Source organism: Chinchilla lanigera, unplaced genomic scaffold, assembly GCF_000276665.1.
Source record: "Chinchilla lanigera isolate Chin_1 unplaced genomic scaffold, ChiLan1.0 scaffold00093, whole genome shotgun sequence".
Classification (NCBI taxonomy): Eukaryota; Metazoa; Chordata; class Mammalia; order Rodentia; family Chinchillidae; genus Chinchilla; species Chinchilla lanigera.
The window spans coordinates 4,505,043-4,512,392 of NW_004955494.1; the positions used below are offsets into that span (position 1 = coordinate 4,505,043).

Genomic DNA, 7,350 nt, shown 5'->3' on the forward strand with positions numbered 1-7,350 from the left:
TCTTTCTTTCTCTTTCTTTCTTTCTTTCTTTCTTTCTTTCTTTCTTTCTTTCTTTCTTTCTTTTTCCTTTTCTTTCTCTTTTTCTTCTCTTTCTCTCTCTTTTTCTCTCTTCTCACTCTCTCTCTCTCTCTCTCTCTCTCTCCCCCTTTCTTTCTGAGGCAGGGTCTCACTATGTAGTTCAGCCAGGCTTTAAACTCACTATGTAGTCCAGGTTGACCTTGATTTTATAGTAATCTTGCTGCCTCAGCCTCCCGAGTGCTAGGATTACAGGCATGTGCCACCATGCCTGGCCTAACAGATTTCTTAATGCATCTTTTTATTCACATGATAAGAGCAGTTCTCACTTTAGACCTTATGTCCAGTCCATCTCTAGAATTATAGTTCCAGTTTGGTTCTTTTGGAGGGACAACAATTCTCTGGTGTGATTCCCTTCTCTTACTGAAGCATATGGTTCACCTGCCTATCTCCTACACTTTTCTAGGATTCTTTTTTTTCATCTGAGGTATAGCAAGTGGCCAAGACAAACTGAACATCTCACCATGACAGGTCAAAAGCAAGGGTCAAAGTTTGAAACACATCTGCAAGCCTACTAGGATCACATTTGTGATCCTCCTGCCTGAGCTTCCCAGAGTTCTGGAATTGCAAGTGTGTGGACCACCACCATGGCTTCCAATGAGCATTTGAACAGCCATGGTTACTTTATTTTATCTTTTTTTAAAATTTTTTTTATTTTTTATTTTTATTTTTATTTTTTTTGGTTTTTGGTTTTTCTCTGGTACCAGGGACCGAACTCACGACCTTGCGCTTGCCAGGCAGGCGCTTTTGCCGCTGAGCTAAATCCCCAGCCTCTTTTTTTTTTTTTTTTTTTTAAATGGGAATCAAACTCAGGACCTTGTGCTTGCCAGGCAGGTGCTGTGCCACTGAGCTAAAGCCCCAGCAAGGTTACTTTACTTTAAAATAGCTGTATTTCAAATGCTTGATAGCCCTGTATAACCTACTTGGATAGTGCAGGGTTAGAGGAGTTGGTACCACTAGGTTGACATCATAATGAGAGCTTGAGTTTCATTCCTACCTTTGTAGAGTCCCTCTGTTGATGAAATATTAGTCAGTTAATTACACTAATGGGTTGGGATCATGTGACTTATGGCTGGAACCATGGTTGAGAGACAGCTCCTGTTTTTTCTGGGGTGTTCAAAAACCTGCTAGGTCAGTTAATAGGTAATCCTTAGTATTCTATTCAGAATAACTTCAAAGGCTGGGAGGGAGGAGGGACTTGCTTCAAAGGCTTTAAGAGGGAGAAGTAGAGCAAGTTAGTAAAGTGGGTTGCTAGGACAACATGCTCAGGATTGAAGGAGAACAATCAGACATTGTAGACTAGATTTGGCCTGGCTGTGGTCTTGCCTTTTGTAATATACTCTCCTTTTACTTGGCTGTAGGAAGAACAGTTTTAAAATGGCTATTGAAGAGCCAGTGGCCCACGTGGCACTAAAAGTGTTTATGTGCAAAGAGAAGGCAAATGGGCTGAATGCTGAGGCAGTGACCACTCACTTCTAAGGTTCCAGGTGAACTGTCAGAAAGTAAAGCTCAAGGGGTAATTGTGACCTTCAGCTGTGGACAGGGATCCCTTATGGGCATACAAGACTGGGTGTCAAAGTAAGCTTTTCCTTCGGGCCTAGAAAGTCACTGGATTAAGCTATTTAAGATTAATTACTAAAGTAATTATTTCATAATAACTTGATTTTATTTTCCTGTCTTATTCTGTTTGCCATTTAAATACTTATATAGGTATTAGTTACTAAGTAATGTGTGTGTGTTTCCAGTACTGGGGGCCTGAATCCAGGGCCTCATGTATGGCAGGAAAATGCTATACCACTAAGCTACATCCCCAACCCTTTTATGTTTTGAAATTTTGAGATAGGGTCTCATTAAGTTTCCCAAGATGGCCTTGGACTTGTGATCCTCCTGTCTCTAACCTCCAGAATAACTAGGATTACTGACGTGTGCCAACATGCCCACACAACATTTCAGCTTTTAAATAAATTCCTCATAATGAACTTTGGGCAATTACTGTATATGCCTAGCATTTTGCTAAATGTTTTCTGTGTGTTTAATTCCCAGAAAAAACACAAAACAAATGTCTTTGTCTGCATTTTATAAAGTTTTAATAATTGAAGTTTTGAGAGATTAAGTGACCTAATAATTGTTTCTATGGAAACAGTATAACTAGGGATAGCTTGTATATTGTGCTTTCCACTTTTATAAAATACTTACAGGCATTATTCCTCATAAGAACTACAACAACACTGTAAATCTGAAATAAATGGTGGTGTGATGGTAAATACGTAGGGTCCTAAAGGATCTGAAATTTGAGATAGGAGGCAGCTAGAGATGGCTGGAGAGAGAAGGGAGGCCCTATCATGGGGTCCATTTTTGAGGCTAGGTCACCTTCAAGTTAATCTTTAACCTGGTCTATGATACACTGATCTAAGCACATTTTTTTTTCTTTTGGTGATAGTGTCTTGTTATGTAGTCCAGGGTGACCTTGAACTCATGGCAATCCTCCTGCCTCAGCCTCCTGAGTGCTGGGATTATAGACGTGTGCCACCACATCAGGCCCTCATCTAAATACAACAGGATAAAGTAATAAAGTGACCTGCAGGTCTTCAACAACCCTAGTCCTAATTACCCTGTCATTAGCAGTGCTGTTTTGACTGTCCCACACCATGGGTTTTGAATACCATGATAATTCTTACAAGGACCCTAAAAAGTCAAAAACTCCCCTGCTCAGTGGAGGGACAGAGGCAAGCTGCTCACTGGCAAGAGGAAAAGTTCACACAAAACCCTAATCCTACTCCAAACCCTGCTGTTCAATAGCCTCAACACCAAACCCCTTAAGACTGTCAGCCCTTTTCACTGGTTTGCTCCCACCCTGTGGAATGTACTTTCTTTTTCAATAAATCTTTGATCCTGTTACTCCTGCTGTGTTGTTCTACTCAAGGACAGCCTGCACTGCACAACAAGACTCTGTCTCAAAAGAAAGAAAGGAAGAAAGAAAACAAGAAGGAAAGAAAGGAATTCCAGTGGTTGAAACTAACGATCACAGAAAATCGTGGACTGTGGAACCTCCCTTAGGAGCCACATAAGAGCCTAATACTGAGCACTGTGTACTGAATTTGTGTGTTTCTCTTATACCTGCACCACCACTGCGCATCAAGTGCATAGGGCGCAGGGAGCTTACATTTTACATTCATAGATACTACCTATCATATTACGGTTCATCAAATTTTCACTCTCTTCCACTTCCCCAGTGTGGTAGAGTATATTTTCCTATCCCGGTGAACTTTAACGTAGTCTTGCTTTGTGACTTGTGAATGTAGGACTTGCTTTGACCAACGAAGTCTGAGTGCATGTAACATATGCAAAGGCTTTGAATGTTGTGCATTTGGCTTGGGCTCTTCTGTTCCTGCAAACTGTCATGGAATGGTCATTTCTTCTGGGCTAAGAAAATGCGAAGATACTTGAAGTAGGACAAAATTAAAATCAGATGAAAACAGAGATGTTTATTGTGTTAGGCTACTGAATTTTGGAATGGTTTATTACACAGCATTATTACCTCAGTTCCTGACTAATACATTCGCTATTTGCATAAAGAAAGCTTCTATCTTTTTTTTTTTGGTTTTTGTTTTTTTCTCCGGTACCGGGAACCGAACTCACGACCTTGCGCTTGCCAGGCAGGCGCTTTGCCGCTGAGCTAAATCCCCAGCCCCAAGAAAGCTTCTATCTTGATATGGTATGGAGAACCCACATTATCATTCCCAATTGTAGACTCTTACGAGATCTTGGGATTTTGAGCTTGGTACTGCAGTTAGATGAGACTTTTGGGTCATCTCCTTGGGGAGACGATAAATGTGTTTGGGATATAGGAAGAAGGGTGAGTGAGCTATTTGCTGACCATGGGTGTCCTGGGGTAGTCACTAATGCAGCTGACTGACCGTATGTTCTGTTTCTCTCCTTCCAGTCATACAGCAAAACTGTACTTGCTGGTGCCTTGTGATTGTGTGGGCTCAAGTTACTTGTTCTGGCAAATGATTTGTGAGCAGAAGTGACACACCATTGCTAATGTGAGAAGCTCAAGAATTTTCTTTTCAGTTTTTGCACACTGGTTGGTATTAATCCAGGTTATGGCTGATCTAGCAGCCTAGGTTCTGAATAACACCAAGAACATTCTCACAAATCCTCAAGCCATTGAGAAGTACACATTAGTGAGAAAAAAAATCTTTGTGGTGTTAAGCTCAGTATAATCCTGTAATAAGTGGTAAATCTTTTTTTGGATTTGGAGTCTGGATGTTGACTGGCTGGGTTGAATTTTTCTGGTATAATAATATACTCAAGCCAGGCGTGATGGTGCATGCATGTAATCTCAGCATTCAGTGCAGGCTGAGGTAGGAAAATTCTGAAGAGATTGAGGTCAGCCTAGGCTACATAATGAGTTCAAGGCCACCCTGAACTGCATAGTGAGACCTTGTCTCAAAAACAAAAACAAAAGCTCAAATTGGTTTTGTTTCATCCTATTTATATTCTGTTGTTCAATATTCATGCTCCATTGGCTTTTAAATATTTGAAATATAAAAAAAAATCATCCCTTTGGCTCCTTAAAAACAATGAAGGTGTATAGTTCCAACCTTGTAACGAACATTTTGAGAATGGAGAATATTTGATTTTCATTTAAAAGTTGAATTCTTAGATTACATCGTTGTTATGGAATGCTAAGTACATTCTGTCACCCAAGCATTGCACTAAGAATTCTATAATATGATGTGTATTTGAGGCTTTCACAAAAGAATTAAAATCCAAGTGATTCCTTCCTCTTTTGTGAAACAGTTCTGGGTGCAGGCATACTTTCCTTTGCTCAAGTTAAAAACTTTTAGGATCAAATATACTTCCTGTTTGTGAGCTAAACAGTTCAAAGATGAAGCCTATAATCATCTCTCAGCTAAATAATGCCAAGACAAACTAAAAATGTCTTAGCTGCTTGCTCCAGGAAATATCTTATGAGCCAACACATTAATGTACTTTCTGAACTGACTAGTACCTACAAATCAAGATGTGCTTGTCTCTTTGTGCTCTTCCATTCAAAGTGATGATGCCACAAACTGTCTAGTTTCCAACACTTCCCTACTTTGTAAAAGTAAAAAAAGCCACCTGTTTTGTTATAACAGAATACCAGCTGCAGTCTACAGAGAATAGAGACTTCTTTCTCGCAGTGCTAGAGGCTGAGATGTCCAAGGTTAAAGATTCCACATCTGAGGAGGGCTTCCTTGCTGCATGACTTCATGACAGGAGGGGGAAGGGCAACAGGACGCCATACGCATGCGTATGCACGGGCTGGGAGTAGTGGTGCATAGCTGTAATGCCAGCACCCTGGAAGGGTGAAGCGGGAAGATTCCAAGTTTGAGATCAGCCTGAAGAACTTAGCTAGACTCTGATTCAAAATAAAGCATAAAAGAGGGCTGGGGATATAGCTCCATCGGAGGACATGGTTCAGTCTCTAGTACCTATAGCTCCATGGTTCAATCTCTACCACCACAAAAACAAAACACAACAACAGAGTTGCACTGGGGATTATGTTTCTGGCACATACATTTTGAGCACATACACAGCACGTGTATATCCAAAACCGTCCCATCCCCCAATCTTGGTAACAAAGCCCTAAAAATACTTTGTCTTGTTTTCCCGTTCTGAGCTACTATTAGACTCTGGCAAAGACATGTCTTCCTTTCCCGCAGTAAGTCTGATAAACAACCTTTCCTTGACCACAGGGTGTTCGCACAGTCTTTTAAAGAAGCATGCCTTTTTCTGCAGCATCAAAAAGTATGCTCTCAGGAAATATTGGCTTATTTGAAATAAAAAGTAATATTTTACTACTTTAATTTAAATCTTTGATTACGCCTAGGTTGGAACCTATTTCAAGCTTCAAGTATTCCATTGCTCAAGTAATGCATATGGAGTAAGACCTAAAAGTAAACTCCAGCATTATGTGCTGGCTTGGAATCTGGAAAAATTGGAAGGACCTCAGGTGGCCTAACTGCAAGTTCCTCATCCTACTCCATCCCCTGGCCAAACAGCACTCCTTAGAAAAGGCACCCATCCTGCTAAGCCCTGGGGAGTGGGCTGCCATCCCTTGCCAGCCTGGGCAATTACTCAGCCTGGCCGTGTCATCCTCCCATGGCAGCCACAGGACTCCCTGCTCTGGACAGATATGGCTGCCACGGCCTCTGCCTATTCACTCTGTTCCCTAGGACAGAGTCCAAGATGTACTTAAATAACACTGGGAAAATGTTGCTATCTCGCTGGTCTGACACCAAGCTCTAGTATTCCTGCAGGGGTGAAGCAGTGCGCCACTGCGAACAAAACACCACTGCTTTATACCCTGGCTGAGCTGCCGGAGTCCGAGGGAGACACAGGAAGCAAATGGCCAAGCAGCGATGTGGGATTCAATTGTGCTTCACCTTCCCAATGAAAATGTCAGGATGCTTTGGTGAACTGTTCACTATCTGTTAAGTTCTTAGAGTCATATTGATTTATTTCAGCTAATGATACAGGTAAGATGCGAAGAGTTTTGTTTTGTTTGGTTGGTTTTTGTCCACTGCTGAGGATTGAACCTAGGCCTTGCACATATATACGAAGCAAGTGTTCTACCACTGAACTATAATGACATCTCGGTTTTGTCCAGTTTCTTTCCTTCTTTCATTTTTTGGTACCAGGAATTGAACTCACAACCTCGTGCTTGCTAGGCAGGCGCTGTGCCACTGAGCTATATCCCCTGGCCCTGTTTTGTCCAGTTTCTTATGCATGGCTTTCTCTGTGGGCAGTTCATTGTTTTGTATTTTAGCATGTAGATTTTTGCTTTGTTTTCTTGAGACAAGGTTTTGCATGAACTCATGACAATCCTCCTGCTTCAGCTTTCCAAGTGCTGGGATTTCATGTGTGTGCCACCACTGCTGGCCCTATAGTTGTTTCAGTATTAGGTTGTTGGGGCTGGGGATTTAGCTCAGTGTCACAGCGCCTGCCAGGCAAGCGCGAGGTCATGAGTTTGATTCCCGGTACTGGAAAAAAAAAATTATGTTGTTGAACTGATCGATATTTTCCTTCCTGATTTTTTTTTCCCTTTACTCTCAGACACTTTCCCCTTTATGAATTTGATAGTACTCATTTATGGTTTACATAAGTTTTTTTTTTTGTACCAGGAATTGAATTCAGGACCTTGAACTTTCCAGGTCACTGTGCCGCTGAGCTATGCCCCTGGCCCCATAATTTTTTTCTAAAAAAGAATTGCACACATATATTACA

At 41.3% G+C, this 7,350-nt stretch overlaps 1 long non-coding RNA gene across 1 annotated transcript in view; it reads left to right on the plus strand.

Annotated features, from left to right (window-relative positions):
- The window catches only part of LOC106146758, a 12,650-nt gene extending 5,989 nt beyond the window's left edge, over positions 1-6,661 (plus strand). The window contains exons 2-3 of the long non-coding RNA XR_001231333.1: positions 4,019-4,121; positions 5,954-6,661. This is a non-coding gene — a long non-coding RNA (uncharacterized LOC106146758). The remainder of the gene's footprint in view (positions 1-4,018; positions 4,122-5,953) is intronic.
- Positions 6,662-7,350: the final 689 nt, after the last annotated feature.